Source organism: Meleagris gallopavo, chromosome 14, assembly GCF_000146605.3.
Source record: "Meleagris gallopavo isolate NT-WF06-2002-E0010 breed Aviagen turkey brand Nicholas breeding stock chromosome 14, Turkey_5.1, whole genome shotgun sequence".
NCBI classification, from domain to species: domain Eukaryota; kingdom Metazoa; phylum Chordata; class Aves; order Galliformes; family Phasianidae; genus Meleagris; species Meleagris gallopavo.
In genome coordinates this window covers 4,635,468-4,654,366 of record NC_015024.2, presented here as the reverse complement: position 1 = coordinate 4,654,366, position 18,899 = coordinate 4,635,468, and the positions used below count along the sequence as shown (strand labels likewise).

General features: G+C 37.7%; 1 protein-coding gene and 1 long non-coding RNA gene across 5 annotated transcripts in view; one reads left to right on the top strand and one right to left on the bottom strand.

Moving 5' to 3' along the window:
* The window catches only part of LOC109369912, a 58,964-nt gene that overhangs the window by 25,617 nt on the left and 14,448 nt on the right, over positions 1-18,899 (bottom strand). The window lies entirely within an intron of this gene.
* Positions 3,868-18,899, top strand: part of RAF1 (Raf-1 proto-oncogene, serine/threonine kinase) — a 68,403-nt gene continuing 53,371 nt past the window's right edge. For 2 of the 4 annotated variants that reach the window (XM_010718438.3, XM_010718435.3), the window contains exon 1: positions 3,868-4,056. The gene's annotated coding sequence lies outside the window, so the exon portion shown is untranslated. The remainder of the gene's footprint in view (positions 4,057-18,899) is intronic. The other 2 variants (XM_010718437.3, XM_031555531.1) reach the window with 2 other exon arrangements.

The following is an 18,899-nucleotide window of genomic DNA, read 5'->3' as shown; positions in this document are numbered from 1 at the left end:
CTCTGCATGTGGACAAATGGTTCAAAAAAGTACAAAATATATATTACAAATGACTGTTCAGTCTATTGATAAATTCAGATCATGGCACATATGAAATCCCTAGCTGATGGAAATACTTAGAAAACTAGAGTTTTCAGCTTTTCAGCTGATGGCAAAAATGACAAGCAAAAGCAGCAGTGAGAACAATTTACTGAGCAAAACACCAGTGGAGCTAAAAGATCTGAATCTGATTAACATTTGACAGGATTTTTTTCATTCCAGCTGAAATAAGAGAGAGGAGATCAAATGCTCCTCAGTCTAAAGCAAAATCCTCACATTGAAGGAATTAATGTGAACAAAGTTTGGCTCTGCCAATCCTAGCAGTGTACTGTACTCAACAGACAGAGACAGGATCTTCCAGAAAGCAACTCAAAATAAAAAATGGATATCCACCTCTTTCCAGAAAGACCCTAAAGTTACATACTGCCAATCAGACTGTGGATACTGCCATCTTCTCTCAAAAACATCATTACAGTTGCTCTCCTTACAGTTACAGAACTGAATAAAAACCTCAGGATTTGAACTTAAATTATCTATACCTCCCACATCATATCTCTGTATCATTAGTTTTAAAATTATCTATACCTCCCACATCATATCTCTGTATCATTAGTTTTAAAATCTACTTTCTCCACAGATGCCTAGATTAGTCTTTCTTTTACTATGCCCAAATAAAAGTCAGTCTGTGAAGAAAGGAGCAACATGCCTGCAAGAAGCATGACAGGAGTAGGTAGGAAGCAATCTTTCTCTAGAGATTAGTTGAAAAGAAACTGTTTATTTAGTGGCAGTTACACAGCAGAAAGATTAAGGTCTGAATAAAATACACTTGCACATGAGAATAAAACAGAAAAATTTATGTTTACCCTAATACTCAGGGCTCACCATCTGCTTTACAAATATTTACATTCTAAGGGCTTACGGCTGCCTGTGTGTCCTGCTCTCATGGAATCCTATATATTTCTTGGTGATAGAAATGCAAAAAGTTGAAACATGACCAGTAATGGTAACTCAGTCCTTACTGTTAAACCATCTAAGCAGCACCCCATTTTCTTTCTAGAGCTGCCTTAGTCTAACGTAGAGGCTTCCTAGAATATCTGGCTGCATTTCCTGCCAGCACAAGCATTTCTGCATCATCCATCACAGAAAAAGTACTGCCATGTGCATTCAAATCCATATAGAAACAGATACCACACTTAAAACCATTTTTTGCCAGACAACTTATTAAATAGGATATGTACCACCAAATTACAGTTTGGCTCTCAATATTGTAAGAACTTGTACTGCAGCCATCCATGCTTTCTCATGGAAAGTTCTTTCCAAGAGGAAAGTACCCCACTGACAGAGACCAATGTGGTGTCACACATTTTCTTTCCTGGTGGTCACTTGCTTTCTAGTGCTCACTCCATCTTGGGTTCTGCTGACCTCAAGAGGTTGCTTGGTGGTGACAGTTCTTAGCTATTTGCAGTTTCCCAGAGACCAGCCCTCTTAGCACTCACTAGACTTTCTACTCCGTGAGCCTTCTCTGAGCCCTGTGAAGCAAGCAGAGGGCTTTCAGAGGTATTATTAATCTCCAACAACTACTGTGTCAGTTTACACTGTTTTACATAATCTATGAACATCCTGAATGCTGGAAGACAATAAACAAACAAACAAAAAAATAGATAAATGGATAGGTACTCTAGATCAGAAACTCCTTTACTAAAACAACAACAAAGTTTTGGCAATTCCTTTAAAAAATAAAAAGCAACTCAGTGTACAAATTGCCAATGTGTAAATTACAAAAATCTTTGACTCATCATTAAGCATCTGAAGCTTTTTCAAGGAAGTATATCAGGCTGCTGCTAGCCAGGAGCAGGAAGATAAAGTTATAGTTTGGGATCGTTTACAGAAAATTCTTCGTAAGAACAACTCTAAAGAAAAGCTGCAGCAATATGAGAAACCAGCAAGATTTCCACTTTTGTTATACTTAATATGATAAGAAACTGAAGCACCACAGTGACAACAGCGACTCCTAAACTGAGATATTCAGTGCCACGCTACAAGAGCCTGGTGAAGGCAGAATACTTCCTGCACCTATGTAATGCAGCATCACTTTCTGCTGGGGACTGGCTTTCTTGTTAGCTGAGCAGATGTGAATACCAAATACACCTATGCCAGGAGAAGAAAATACACTAGTGCTACATAACTTGCTAAATGGATTTTAAAAATATACAGAACTTTCTTTACACACTGATGAAAAGTGACATATAAAATCAGCTGCTGTGCTCAAGATCGTTGCTTTACAGGTCTTTTACTCCGTGTTTCTTACTGATGAAGAGGCAAAGAAGCTGAGTTGTCAAAAATCACATCAAGCAATTTCAGTGCTACATACAACCTGTATTCCCAGTGCAGACTGCTGTTCTTGTTCTCACAAACTTTGCTGATACAGTGTCCTTTCTTCCACAGATAAGATCAATGCTTTTTTTTTTTGTTTCTCTTGAGCTGTAGTCTTTCTTGGCAACAAACAATTATGCCTGCCAAAACTTAGATAAATACAATGGTGAAGTGCAAGGGCAGGAGTTGAGCATTTACCACCTAACTAAATGAACTTTATTCCCTGGAGGCTGCAGGAGGAGCAGTGGTTTAGTGAGCCCCATGTGGGATGGGCAGTCTGAACGCTGTACTCTAATCTTGGCTGTGCTGCTGACTCATCATGTCACCTTTGGCAAATAACTGCCTTGATACACTTGTTTTTTCTTCTGTGAAATGCTCACACTGTTGTAGGCACAAGTTACCCAAGTTAAAAAACCTAGAATAGTTAGGATGAACAACTTCTTAGTCAAATAAACCATCAATCCTTCATTTTGTTCTCTTCTACAGGAAGAAAGGGCTGTAAGTGACAGAAAAAAAGGAGTTCAGGCAAAGTAATTCAGCTCCTTAGTGTCAGAGACCAGATTTATTTCAGCTGCACGCCATGTAAAATTAAGGTAAAAACCCAACACCTCATCAAAGGCTGTGTGGAAGATGGTGCCCCGTATTATTCCTAGACAGAAATGGTAGTTGGAGTTATATGTGTATTGAATGAGCTATGAAATGAACTTGGAAAATCTGACCTGTGAGATTATTGTCAGCAGTGATCTGCTGCCAAGTAGCTTATTCTTATTTATTCCACTAAAGTCAACCTTGCTGACACAAGCTTTTTATAAAGGCGATCTGCTTTGTGCGTGCCTGTCCTGTTACTAGGTTACTGGAGAACGAAATATTTTTTGCAAACCCCTGTTCTAGCTGTTGGAAGTTTCATAAATCTGTTGTAGAACTGACTTATTTGCATCTTGGATTTCTATTTACTTACTCCTTGCCTTTCCCAGCCATTTTTTTTCACCTTTTGGTGAACTCTTCTTTCCTCCTTTCCCAAGCCCTGCCGTAAGATAAATAGAGGATTCAGAGTATTTGGTTTTGGCCAGTGCCAAGGCTTGCGTTCTCGGCAGCATGCTGATCATGGCTGCAATTCCTGGCTTGCAGGGGCTTGGGATCCAGTTACATTTGCTGGCGTCAAGCAGACTCTACAGACCACTGTGAAATACGGAATCTAAAAATAAAAGAGTTAAAAAGTATGAAACCAAAGAGAGCGGAGTATTAAAATCCCAAGAAAACTGTAGAAAAGTTTGAAAGAAACACATTAGCTTTCTCAGGGGAAAACACAAGCATGTTGGGGGCAGTTTAAACTAAGCCTATAGATTTGCCTTTTTTTAGCTTCGTCACCCATGTGACACTCAAGAGTTCAGCGTGTGGGTCCAAGTATTTCTGCCAACACAAAGAATTCATTACAGCCTTTTGGAAAGGCGCATCATTCTGACTGTCTCAGCTTATTCCCTTTGCTCTCCCCAAGAACTGTTAACCCCAGGTACACTTTGATTCTGTTTACGCACATCCTCGCAGATGGGATCCTTTCTCAGTCTTTGGATTTCTCTTTCGGATCAAAACCACTGCTGATGGTGCCAGTGGGCTGCCAGGTGTGGGAAGAATTTTCAGGCTCTGGTGAGTCTTGGGGGAATGGATGGGGCATATTATTGTCACTGTTTTTGCAGAGCTTTTAATTGTACAGTGATAAACAGAAGAGGAATTAATCTGTGAGTTGTGCAGGATAAATAGTCAGGATTAAATACTTGCAGGATTAAATATTGCTTCACAAGGTTGAAATAATTAGACTGAGTTCAGATAGGAAGAGATGAGTGCTATTTCTAACTGGCATTTTATGAATCTCATAAAAAAAAAAAAGAGTTTCCTCACGTTCAGAAGGAAAACTTAATTATCTTTGAATTTATCTTTTCCTGTTTAAGCACTAAACCAGCACAAGAATTAATTGTGAATAACTATACAGCTTCATTTTTAATGGCAACATTTGCCATAGCTGTCCTTTCCTACTTAGCACAATTCCATTTTTGGATTTTCAAACCGCCTGCTTCTGAATTGTTTGCAAAAATTCTTCCTAGATATAATCAAAATCTATTTGCAAAAGACTTTATTTTTGCCTCCTTTTTAATGCTTTGAAATTAAAACCACAATGACTGTGAAACTGAGGTTTAAAAGTAGATGTGTGTTTGCATAACAATGTATTACATATACACAATACTGGAGCTCCATGGCTACCCGTAATTGCAGTGATAATGTATCTGCAGTGGTAGCTCCTTGGAAGTTTGCAAACAGGTCAGAAGTTTCCAAATGATGATTGAGATTATATGTATTATGGATTGCAGACTCCAAATATGCCATAGTAAAGTCATGGGACTCGTTAGCATTCATGAAAGCTCTGAAGTTCTGCTCCTTCATATGAAACAAAATAAAGTTCAGCCCTGTGTACCTCAGCCAGCCCTGTTCCCTGCTGTTGAGATGTTACCCTGTCACATTTTAGCACTCAGTTCAATTTCTCAATGCACTGCTGCAATTAATTCTATTGCTGTCAGTGAAGCAATGGGATTGTATACCTTGCTTTCTTGGCCCTGTATGTTATGCAATTTTAGGATGTGTCTTGGTTCTTGATCTATGTTAAGCTCACGTTGTGCTTTCTAAAGAAACCTAGAGGTGATCTTCTGCTAGCGTTATTAAGTGGGTGTTTAAAACTGCATTTTTGTTGGGTTCCTTCTAATATTTTTAGACAGGACCTCTGTTGTCCCAACTGTGTGACTTGAAAGTATCTAACATGCAGCATTTTATGAGTTAACTGCTTTTTAGTAGTATAGCTAAAACTATTTTTTTTAATAGTATATAATAATTTAGCAGACACAGTTCAAGTATTTTAAAACTGTACTGCTAATTTATATTTCTTCATTTCCTTGTTAGCTTTGTAGAACAAATTTGGAACTGTGTATTTTAATTTGCAGCAGAGTAAAAGGTAATGGAACCATCAGGCAGGCATCTGAAGCCCTTTCACAGTGTCTCAGGCTGCATGTATTCTAAACAAAAAACACCTAAAAATAAATATGCAAAATATCTATCATTTATGAATACGAACATGCCAGATTTCTTTATAGTTTTGCAGCGCATCAGGCTTGCAGCTTAATAACTGGTTAAATGCACCTTGCAGTGAGAATACAAAGGAATGAAATATATTGCTGTATTATGGTATGCAAGTCCCCACGTCAGTGCACCTGACTTAGTGTGACTCAAGGCAGAGTTTCTGTGAGGACTCGGGGACATTATGAAACAGTCAGAAGGCCAAGCCGGGATGGGAACCCCCTGAGCCACACACTGTACACATACACATATAAGAAACTTCATTTTCCTGCTCTTTGTACTGCTGGGATCCTGTAATAACTCATCAACTATTGCCTCAACTCTAGAACAAATCCTTTGAAGCTTCTATATAATAAAAATGAGTGCATAGGTTGAATTTCTCATTGGAACAGAAAACAGTCACCTTCACCTCTGAAAGATTTAGTTGTTTGTTTGTTTTCCTAGATAGTCTGAGGTTTGATACATTTCAGTCCTTTATTTGTAATTAATTTTATGGATATAACAGCCATTTATATCCTCTGACAAAACAAATGGCAAGCATTTTGGTAACTGTCCACCATGGGACAATTTCTGATAGCGGGTCAGAAATTGCAAGAATAAGCAGTGATATCCTCCTTGCAGAAAGCTTATATATATACAATACAGCAGACACACAGGAAAGTCTGGAGCTTCTTCCTGACTCCTAATTTCTTCAGCTGCCACAGAATCCTAACTTCTCTTAATTCCCTGAATCTTGTTCTGTAGGTTAAGGTTCTTGGGAAATCCTTCCTTTCACAGTTCCATAAAAATAAGCTATTATATACCTATTAGGAAAGCCTACTTTACCTTTTCTAGTAACTGAAACAGGTCAAGACAAAAGGTAAGGGACATAAAATACCAATTCCACTCTTCCAGAACAGAGGGCTGAAGCAGAGACTAGGCAAATAGTTCAAGGACACAGCTTCCACCATTGGTGAGGGAACCTAAACAGTCTCTGAAGCTCACAGGAAGCTATGAGTGCCACAGAGGAAGAGACAAGCGGACTTTTGTACCAGATAGACTCAATTTCATGGGAGGTCAGAATGCAGTCAAAATAAGCTGAGAAGATAGAAGCTCTGCAGAAAAGTCAAGATACACAAAGAAGATACACATGGAAACCTAAAAGATGCATAGTACAGACCCTGATCTGCTTAAATACAGTGAGGAAACCAAGTGATAGAAATAAGAGTGGGCTTTTTTTCTTCTCTCTGATGTAGAGAGTGAATGTGTTAAAAGACTCATGCACTGTCTAGGCCCCGTTTTTGGCTATTATTAGGTCTCTGAGAGTCCAAACAGTGACCACTGGGTATGCTCTAGGCAACACGCAAAAGTTCCTTGAGTGGTTTCATGGAGATGTTTTAAGTTTCAGGGATTGGACATTTAAACCCTCACCATGAGAAAGGACAACAGGCACAACATTGGCCACCTGCAGATCATGCAGAAGCTGATGCTGTTTATTATTGGTTTGCTAGGGACTGCAAATGAACAAATGACTCAGCCTCTAAGTAAATTTGGTGAATATCCAGCAAGGGGAACTTTTATCATTCTTCAAGATATCAACAGACACATCCTTAACTAAAGCAATCAACTCATTACATTTGAAATATGTAAAAAGATTGGGACTGTTGCTATTTTATGTGGACACCCACACCCACAAAATCACCGTAGGGCAGAGACCTAGCATAAAAATTTACAGCACAAGCAATCTGTTGGCAAACTAACAAGGAATAGAAATCAGAATTTTATGCTTGGAAACATCAAGCAGGCAAGGATATCTATACCACTAAGATATGTAGTGCATATTAACTGTTATGTTTAAATATAGCTTTAAAATCTAGCTTATTATCTTTGCATGCTTCATGTAACTCCATCTATTATTCCACACTTTTGTTGTTATTGTTGTTGTATGCAGCCACAAACATTTCATAGAAGTTAGTTAAGCTTTTGTTCACCATGTTGCCTAACATCCCCCAGGTGTCTTCCCATGCATTTGCACTACTGTCTGCAGCAGGTGCTAGCCAAACCAGCACTGAGAACAATTCAAATGTCTGCCCAGACTGGAGTACACTACCAAAATTCTTTGGTCATTGGATGGTCACATAAACATCAGTAATTTGAGATCTGCAGTGTTCAGCAGTGTTCAGTGACTTCTATCCTAACGCTGCCACCTTTACCTGTTGCTGTACTTTAGGCCCACATAACTGGTGGGATGGAATTAGGACTAGTTCTCTCAAGATCCAGTTCACAACTCACTTTTGCAGGTTCCTGGAGTCACTGCGGTAGCAGCAGAGCTCATTTTGCACAGCGTCAATTTTTTGGCCTTGTTTTAATAATGTTTGCTGAAGCAAGAATATGTTGCATCTGAATACTGGTGAGGCAGGAAGGCAGCCAGAACAACCAAGGAGCAGAAGTTTTAGGCAGCTTTCCATATCTACAACAAAGCTCAAATCTCTAGCAAAGTTATCTAAGGAATTCAGACTGAGAACAAATGAAAAAGGAATGACACAGATATGGCTGTCCTATAGCTGAAAAAAAGGCTCATGATTTGGGACAGTTTCCAGCACAGTTATATCACTGCATTGCTTTTATTCCTGAGAAAAACCTGAGTCAACATAGTGCCAACAGCAGCTGCATTCAGATTCTCACTCTCTGGCAGTCTGGGTAAGGGAAAATTATCTTGAAGAGATTGATCTAAAGTCATTGCCCACCATCACCCATTCAAGAACTACATGAAATAAATATGACTGGCCAGGGACCAAAATGTTGCACATACTTCCATCCAGTATTTTAATTATTTGGTGCCTCAGCTATGTTATAAATTGTAAGAATATATAATGGTATCTGACTATGTTTCCTATTACACTGTCATCTCACTGGGCAAACATATCAAAAGCTGTGGCTATTTCAGCTTTAATAGTGCCTGGCCAACAGTATGATGTACAATGGTTGGTTTCTGAGTTTTTTATTTTTTTCTTCAGTTAGTGAATTAGTATGGTTCCTTTTTCTGCCTGCAGTTGCTGACTTCCAAGAAACTTGTAGAAATGTAATTATTTTTAAGACCTTGGCTCATGTGTCAAATATGTACGAAATTTGGAGCGAGAGATAAACTGAACCATTACATAAGCTTCCTTTCCTTAGGAAAGCAAGCTAATCAAGATTGTTCCATGAAATCCCCACACCCAAATGACTGGAAGTGCATTTTTTTCACAAACACAGACCCAAGCCAAACAATAACCATCAGAATCCCTTAGCCCAGTGTCCTTTTTCTTGGCAGTGATATGTGCTCGTGTTTCAGACAGAAGCACATATTGTTTGGCATCTGCTTCAAGGAAGGCACTTACAAGATTTTCATATTACTGTCAAGCTAGATTTCCAATTTCAACTGAATTGAATCAAAATCATTACTAGATTACCATTAATCAGGCAATAGGAAAAAGAATGGATATAACAAAATGAAATGTTAGTCCAATTTTTTTCCAGAATGTTAGGTTACTGTGCTTAGGTTCCATCTAAGCTGCTAAGGTATTCTCTATTTCACATCATTGGCAGATGTCCCACACTTTTTCAATATTTGAAGTAAAAATAAAGAGATGAGTACTTGGGGCGTTCATTAGATTAATACTGTTGGCTATCTGTTCCGCATACCATGATTAAGTCAGCACTGCCTCAGCAGCAAACTAGTCTGGATTATGTTATAGTTGATATGGACGGTACCGGCTTAACTTTTAAGGTCTGTATGCTTTTTTTTTGCATGTACTTATATTCCTATAGCATGAGTGGTGTCATCTGCTGGAGGCCTCTATGCTTCTTTCAGATCCTCTTTGTATGCAGGGAAACAAGAGAATATGGATTGTACCTTTTCCCCCTAAAGCACAAAGATGCTCAAAGCACAGTCACTCTCAGTGGGCAAGCCAAATGAAGGCAGTGATGATGTACACATAAACCAGACCAGTAATCATGCTCTGGTTGTGTGCAAAGCTGAAGAGTGGACCAGCATTTGCAAGAAAATGAACTATGTTTCGTATTCCACTCTTGGTTTTATTTTGTTTTTAAACATACAGTGGAAGTTTAATTGAGTACCTGTTCATTTCATCTCTCTCATTCAGGAGATTATTGAATCTGTCTGTCAATACAAGTATATTCGATACTCAAATTTAATACTTGCTCACTTTGACTCCAGAAGGAATGCAGAAGTCCCTGCTTAAAGAAGATGTCTGAGTCTCCTTAACTTGTTCCCTCCTTTGGATGTTTCCAACCAAGGACCGCTCTTATCTTCAGCTCAAATTTGGGAGACTCTCCTTTTGTTCCCATGAAATGTATTGGGTTGCAGGGAGTTAATACAGAAACCTTCTTGCTATTAAGGCAACTGAGTACGGTACCAGAATTCTTACTCTGTGTTTTATTCTCTGGTATCTTGTACCATTATTAATTTGCAGCACAAGAAAGCATAAATAGTTGCATAAGGAACAAAGGCTTTTCTTGACATGGAAAAACACATCTCTCTGGTGCCCAAATGTTCTGGTATGTGAAATGATTGTTCAGTTATGAACAAAAAATCAAAATTTTGTCAAGCCCTGGCTTTCTATGCCCCAAACACCAGTCAGACACCGGCACAATGTTGTCTGCATACAAATAAAACTCTGTACACAGAAGTCTGGAAGAAAATATCTAAAAGCTGGAGGACACTATAGAGGCCAAGGTCCCAGAGTGCATTTTTGCAATATGTCTTCATTCAACCACAGAATAGCTTGAAGTCATTGTATTAAAGGGAAAAATACAGAGCAGATTTTTTTGTTGTTGTTGTTGTTAAACGATGATAGATTCAAACCCTCTGACACAGGTGCTTTATTTGCATTCTTAGCAAGTTGACTGAACTTCATGCAGAGGTATTTTTAGTTGCACCTGTAAATTGCTTTTCCTTTATAAAATATCTACTTACACACCTAAAATTTTTCTCACTGTATCAACATGCTGATCAAAGCAGCACTATACATGTAAAGAGTCACCTCACAGAGATCCTTGCCAACAAGCTATCTGAAAAAGATGATTCTGCTAAATAACATGCACAAGTCTCCTTTCTCTAAAACAAGGGGACCTGCAGGTGGGCAACGCAGGACTTAGACTGATCTGAAGCAGAAGCCAAAAACATATGAATGAACAAACACGGTCATTAGTGTCACAACCTCTTCCAAGTTTGTAATGGTACATTGGAGACTGTTACAGAACCCCATCCTGCTTCTCCTGTTCACGTGTTGTGCATCATTTGCAGTCCAAGTGTGAGCTACTAAAAACAAAAAAAGTGCTTGAACTAAACCATTCATTTTTACAGACAGCATTTTCTTAAGCTGAGCTGAAATCAAGCCTAACCACCAGCATTTTTTTGTACAACCTTTTTCTAATTATTTTTCTTATCACGTACATGGGGATAATTCTAGTTGAATCTGTTTGTTTGCCTATTCACAAGTGCACAAAAAGCTGTTTAAAACCGAGCACCTTCTGCAAACTTTCATTTGGAAAATTACTCAACCATTTTTTTGGTTAGGAAACCTGCAGTGGATTTCAAACAAGCCTAGTAGTTACACAAAACAGTTTTGGATACAGAAGCTTGTAACTACAGGCAGAGAAAGCAATGAAGGCTACCCAAATATTTCTATTATAAAACTTGCACCTTCTGTTCCAAAAGCCAAACTTCAAATACTTGTGATTAATTATTTCTCTGGTAAGCGTCCAACTCAGACTCTTTTTTTCTCTCAGTATACTTAAAGATATTAGTAAAAGTAACTGATCTCTTGCTTAGATTTCTAATTAGGAAGGTGAATATTTCACCAGAAATAAAAGAGAAAAATTGCATAAGTGTGGCTTTGTGCTTCAGGGAAGGGCAATGATATAAGCAGCTGTTGTTTTACCATGTTTTGCAACATTCATTCTGCATTGGCTGTGTGTTTGATTTTCAAATCTAGTTTCTTAACTACAGGTTTTTTGCATTTAGCTTACATGCAATACATACTGGGGGAGGCCGTGTGTTTTTAGCACAACACTGCCTTGACCAGTAGATCATATGGGAAATACAGTAGGGAAATGTTACATCTTCCTGCAAGAGAATTAGCTTTCTTCCTAATCAAAGCTCACACATGTTGAATAAGGAGCCTGCTTTTCTTCTCCCTATATTATTATTAAGATTCTTGTCTGTTTTCTCACAAGATGGAGATCACAGTGAAAGAATTGACATGATAACAACAACAAAAGAAAGAAAGCAAACTCTTTTCCCTGACTCCGTGCTTTTGCAGAAAGTCCATAAAATTGCTGTGCTGCAGAACTTTTATCTTCAGCAGAGAACAGAGCTAAAGGAAAAGCACTATACTGGTCACAGCAGTTCCACCCTTAGAGAAGCTGCATATTTATATTTACCTTCTAAATAAAAGCACTTACTTTTGTCTACCAACAGACATGTAGTCCAGCCCATAACCACACCATATTAATCTGGACCACAGAGGCAGCTGGTAAGGACAGTTAAGTCTGTTAACTGCTACTAAGGATGGCAGGGTAAAGGAACAGCTGAAAGAACAAGAGGCTGAACAAATAAAAAGGAGAGAAGAAAACTTAGTATTTCAGATCAAGCCCCTCTCTCCCCCTCCTTTTTTTTCCTGCTGTTGTTGCATCAACATTGCACACTAATTTGCAATTAATTCTGCTGCTTCTTTCTCACTTTTGCATTTGCATTGGTTTTTACAACTAGGTATATTAATAACAGATTCTTCTCAACTTGTGACAGTAGATGATATTTTATTGTAATGCATTTGCTTAAATGCAAAGTGCTAAATGCAAAATAACAAGAATAATACTGATTTTGCAAAATGAGGAAGAGAAAGTGGGTCAAGCTTAAGCATACTCATTGCTGATCTGCTGAATTGCTAAGCACTTGAAGCTAATGGGTAGCAGAAGCAGTTGCAATTGCTCACTGAGGTTCTCCTTGCCTTATTATATCAAGTCAATACATGCTTAATGATCAGAATCTCTCAGCTTCAACCTTGCATTGGCGCTCAGGGGAGGAGACCTGCATGCCGAGGGCTTTGCTGCTCTCATAAGAATAAACAGTATAAAAATGGAAGCACGAGCAATCTGCCTTGCCTGGGGTTATTATTAAAACCTGGTTACATGTAGATTCATACTTATTTGGTGACGGCAACTCCCAGTCTGAAGTCACCTGTAGCAGGTGAGGAATTCCTTGGGTGTATCAGATACTTCATTTAGCTTTGGGCAGATAACAAGAAAAATTACAGGTTAGCTACCTAGTTCAAAAGGGAAAAAAATGCATTGCAATTAGAGAGCCCATTATAAGCAGGAGATTAATACCTGCCAAGCTGCATTCTGGGATGCTGGGATCTGTTCCCAGTGCCATCAGATGATGTGCAGAAGACGATGCAGTAAGTACAAGGCTTTGATTTTAAAATTACATACATAAATATATATATATACTACATATATTATCTGAGGGAAGATGGTAATCACTGTTTAATCAAGGATAATGTTTTCAAAGTGTAGAAACAGCTCTGGTCTTCTTCAGATTACATATTAATGCTGGTTAAATGTTTATAAATCTTGTTTTGGCATGAGCAAGGATTTCAAGTTGCCTGTGTGGATAGTCTTACTCTGAGCAGTATATAATATGTTGCCCACTAAGTACAAAAATATATGGCTACTGTCTAGAGAGAGCTAAGTGTGTAGTACTTAATAAACTGGTACTCTGCTGGTTGAGTAAAGCATTTGAATACCATAACTAATTTTACATATGGACTGGAGGCTACTCCGCTTTTAAGTTTCCATGAAGTAGATAACAGTTCTTTATGACAGTTCTGTATTCTCTTCATATGTATTCAGCTCAAACCTTAAATAAATACTGCTTAGAAATGCTTTATATGAATGCACATCTTGAGGCCTACACGGCAAATTGAATCAAGCAAATAGAATGCAGAAATTTACAAAATCACTGCAGTTAGTTCACAACTAAAGGATGTATAGTGCAGCTGGCTATTTTATCATCCTCTGCTCAGATTAACCCTTACCCATCAATGACTCCATCTCTATACTCTGAATGGTAGATGATGTTTTGACATATATAGGAATACACAGAAAGGGCTTCTTGTAACAATTTTATTCACCAGAATATGCTATTAGATTAATTAATTCTAATTTCTGTAATAAATAGAAACTGATGATCCTATGTACTGACTTTCTTTTTTAATCATTCAGCTTTGATAACAGGAACCTCTATCTGAAAGACAAGTGTTGTAAGACTACTCAAACTAATGCTTAATGCAGAGTGGTTGTTTTTAGATTTACAGAAGATTGACTTATTTAAGAGGCATTTCAATCTGTCTAGAATATCCAAATCAATGCCTGTGAATGAATGCAAGGGAAATCATTTAAAAGTGAAATTAATCAGTTAAAAGTATCTTGCTCCTATCTGGTTTTCCATATTGCTGCAATACTACAGTACAGAAGAAAATAGTAGCCAAGGGATTTAAGAAAGTAACTGAACTAAATGCAACCTGAGAATGGATTGCTGGAAGTGGTGAGAGAACCCTCACTCCTCCTGCAAAGGAAGGGATGGTAACAGGTACCTTCCTGCAGATAGGCAGCCCTCAATTTCGGAATCAAGTTCAGAGTATCCTCTTTTCACTATTAAGGACATATTCACTGATAAGAATGAAACTACAAGAGATAGCTTAGTGTAGTGCTGTGAAAAACAACCCAAAGCCTGCTTCAGTTCCGCCTGACTTGCCTACCTTGGTCCCCTTGCCAGCTTCTTGGATACAGTTACTCACTCCAGTCTTGTGAAGGAATGCCTCCCACAAAGCATTTCAGCACCTTTCTGAAATTGGTTTCTTTCATGGGCTTTTGCATTTGGATTTCTGACTCCCATGACCAAAGTTTATTTGCTAGCAGGGACTTACAGAAATTTTATTATCTCTCCAAAAGAATTTCACAGATTTTTGAGTGGGCTACTGAGGAAGAACTGTTACATGAAACTAGAGCCAGATCTTATACATTTTAGACTTAGTCTTGTGCAATATTGCTTTATGTAAGTGTTCAGAATCAAATTCGGTTGTTATACTAAAGTCTAAATAGATGCTATAATGTATAATGAACACTCATATTCTGATCAGGATAATTGTAAGTGAAAGAGATGGCTGACTTTTAAGTGGTTTTTTTTTTCATAGACATAGATACAAGAAATGACCCACAGAGTATGCAGGGTCATCATTCTCTGATAGACCTGGTGAAATTCTTTGTGCTTGAAGTACCAGGATAGCCTTCACACTGCCCTTTCTTATCCCTTGTTATTCATACTTCCTAATTTTCTGAATGAAAATCTACCTCTTTATAACAAACTGCACCAAACGTCTGTATCCTCTATCTTCCAAATATGAGTTCATGCATACTTCATGGATACATTTTGTTTTCAAAAGACAGATTTCAATTATGCGTTAAATTCTAAGAATATGAAAAGATATCATCTCCTGTTTAAGTGTATCTAACTACCTGTGAACTTAATCTTTATGTTTTTTAATTCAACGGGCAAAATGAAGTATTTCATTGCTCTTTTCAACATAGCTGCAGAAGTCTTAGTGCAGTTTTGGTAGCTCTTACATGCATGTTGGACTGGTTTTTAGAAAACCAAACAAAAAACCACCAATATGCTGTCCATGTCAAAAGAGCCTTGGCGGTCCCTTTTCTACAGTGTCTACCTATAAGGTATAAAGTATTCATGTCAATCTCCCACTAGAGGAGGGGGGGAAAATCAGAGAGAAACTGGATATTCACAATGATGCTTGTCTTGTTTACATTAATCTTTGTGTAAATAGTGACCAGAGATTATTAATAAAAATAAAAAAATAAAAAAATCCTAGTGTCAGTAATTATGCCCAGACACTGAAATACCTAACAGTTCCTACATCATAAAAGTTGAACCTTTTCAACTGTTCAAATTTAAATCTGAATTCCTTACACAGCATGTATCAACACTCCTAGTGAAGCTAGTGTTATACGAGCAGGAGGCATATCTTTCTTAGTGTTACTGAACCTTGGACATGTAACAATATCATCATCTTGAGCACAAACACTTCTGAGTCTATGGAGTGTGTATACATTCAACTTGTTTTCTGTGTTGATAATAACAACTAAATCTCAGTACTACCTGTACTATAACTAGCATGGATATATTGTCCTCTCTTGCAATGTAGGTGCATGAACAAAAAGAGACGTACTGTATATAATAGATGTTGGAAATAAGCACAAAGAAATTCAAAACATTCAGATTCCCTCATGACTCTACGCAGTTAAAATATGTGAACATGTAATTTATCATGTGATGGACCTTAAGATTCTACTCCAGTGGAACTTGATGGGTAATATTCAAAACTGAAATAAGTTAAAAATGAAATACAGTTTCCAATCTAGCGTAGGCAGATATGGCAAATGCAATACTTCCTTCAAGTAAAAATAAAAATAATAATAATAATAAATTGTCCATGTAAATTGTGATTGCTTTCTACTGGGAAAGACAAGATGTTTAATTTCTTTTTTTCAGAAGCAGAAATTAGTCATACACAGAACAAAATCTATTCATATGGAAAAATTACTCATCTATAAATTGCAGCTGTTTTCAAATGCATGCAGTGGTAAATTACTTACATCCTGAAAATAACTGTAAACCAGTAAAGAATGTTTATTTCTTTCAAGTTAATTACTTATGCAAAGTGCATCTGTTGGATGACACTGATAAAGCTTTTTATAGTAAAATGACATTCAAAGGCAAAAGCTATGCATGGAACACTTCTGACCAAAGTTTCACCAAAATACATTAATTTTCAAGACCAGACTTCTGGGTTAGATGAGACAGCCCTTTGTTCCAGATTAGCAAACAATGTAGTCACTAGGCCAATTGCTTGGGACAAAATAATTTGCAGGATTTTGCTCATATTCATATGTGTTACTTGAAGCAAAATAGCTCCATCTAGAAAGACCTACCCTTAACTTTTTGTTTTATTGACAAGTTTAAAAAATGGTCATGGCTTTACCTTATTCTTTCTTCAAAGCAGAATGTGTCCTACTTGAGCCTTTTGTGCATGGTACCACAGCAATCTTTTCCCTTTAGTTTTCAACTACCTCTTTCTCTCCTAGCACCATCTGCTTTCATACTAAATATAATCTAAAATACCAGTATTTCTCCCATATGTGATAGGAAAACAAATGAATGATAATTCATGTTCTCTTCGACCCTTCATGGTCTAATCTTAGAGACATCACAAGAAAAAAGGACAGATTAAACCTCACTTCTTTTTGGAGGAAACAGGGATGCAAAACAAAAACTAACATATATTGTTTCTTGAATTCATTTCCTATAGACATAAAACTCAGATGTTAGAGTATGACTTCACGCCTCTGTGTGCTTCTACTAGTTAATCTTCAGGTAACATGCTTTAGTATTATGCATAGGCTTTCAGTATTGAGTAACTGCGGAATGTCTTCAACTATGAATTTAGTAGGTACTGCAGAATTAACCTCAAAAAGCACAGGCTGGATGCTGAAATATCCTGAGGAAGAAAGCTTTCACAACAACAAGAAAAACATATGTGGGGAATGTGTGTTTTATTTATTGAGATTATCCTGAACACTCTGAACTTGACTCTGTAATGTTGCCAATTGTCCTAAATGTGTGGAATGCAATTTGCCTTTAGGGCACATGAACTTTTGAAATTGCCTGATAAATGCTTCCAGCAGTGCCTCACATTCTGTTCTGCTGGTCTATCTGCGGATGTGAGTTAATGATGCACCTGAAGACAACATCCCCCATCAATACTTACAGTAGCAGCTTTCATTTAATAATGGCTTTGATGCTCTTATTTACGTCTCTACTCCTTGTGATTGCAGTGTGCACCTGCTCTTACTACAGAATTGAGACAGCTATTAAAATGGAGTTCTCTTCTCAGACCTGAACAAATACAGGAAACCCCATTCTTCTGTCCTCCTCCAAGTTGAGAGGGAGAGCAGAACCCCACTGGGTCACTGTGGGAATGAACAGGAAGAAGGGCTGTGTGCTGGACCAGACTTGCAGATATTTTCTGCTTCCTTTTCTCCTACGAGGATGGCATTAATCATTCCCATACCTGTATAACTTGAGCTGGAAAAAGTCATATTGGATCCTGGAGGACAGAAGGAAGGTTCCATCTGCCTTGTGAAGTAATGGCCTAGATGCTCTAATCCAAGAAACTGAAGTATCAGATAGTCAAAGAGAATTTCCACAGATGGGGCTGGAAATGAGATTAGGGCTGAGCTGCTGGGTTGCCAAAAGTCTGGCTGGAATGCAGGACGCAATCATTCTACTTGCAGTAGAATCATGAGAATTAGCAACACTACTGTCACAGTTCAAAGGAATTGGTCAGTGACTGTGATTTTGGTTTGGCCTGAGGAACAGACTGTCTCACTTCTGATATGCATCAGAATTTCAGGGCTAAACACAGAGTTGCTGATATACAGCTGGCTTCAGTAGACCAGACCTTACTGCTAAAAAAACTTGTTTTTGGCCAGAGAACTTAAGATAAGTTGTTGCCACATAACTTTTTACTTTAAACTGATGTGTTTGGTACTGAAAATCTGCATGCTCTTTCCAAAAAGATCTGTAATCCATACTCCTTTGTACTCTCCAGAACCTCTGGTGTGGAATATCTCAACAGTATTTAATTGTACATCCAATTAAAGATCAGATGAGTCAAAGTAAGAAAAAACTGTATGTCACATGACTGCTTGAAAATGAAGTGATAATCAACTTCATTATTTATGGAACTTGCTGATTTGTGATGGCATTTATGTTTGATACTTCTCAGATGTTTACAATTTTGGACCAATATAGCTGCTATAAAATATTGTCAGAAGGACTATGTAGCATTTCCAGCTACTGCAACTTGAGCTGAGTGATTTTCTTCCTCCTTTCACAGGCCATAAAGACAACACTGTTGCTAGCCATGCAAGTATAATGTCCATATATTATAATATCATCTGAGTATGCAAAGAAGTGAACAACTTGCTTAATTTTGGCATTATTATGATTTGGACAGCAACAGCAGACTTTTCATGCTGCAAGTGGATTACAGAAACTCCTCATAGATACTAGATTGTGTAGATGTTTAGAACAAATGCACAAATTCTACAAACAGTAAGAACGCATGAAAGATTAAACAAATCTGAATTAGTTTTTCTAGAGGGAAAAGATGTGCATATAACATTCTTTTAGATAGTGCACCCTTCCATGGTAAACTTCCCAATTACTGAGTCCATTTTGAGTTCTT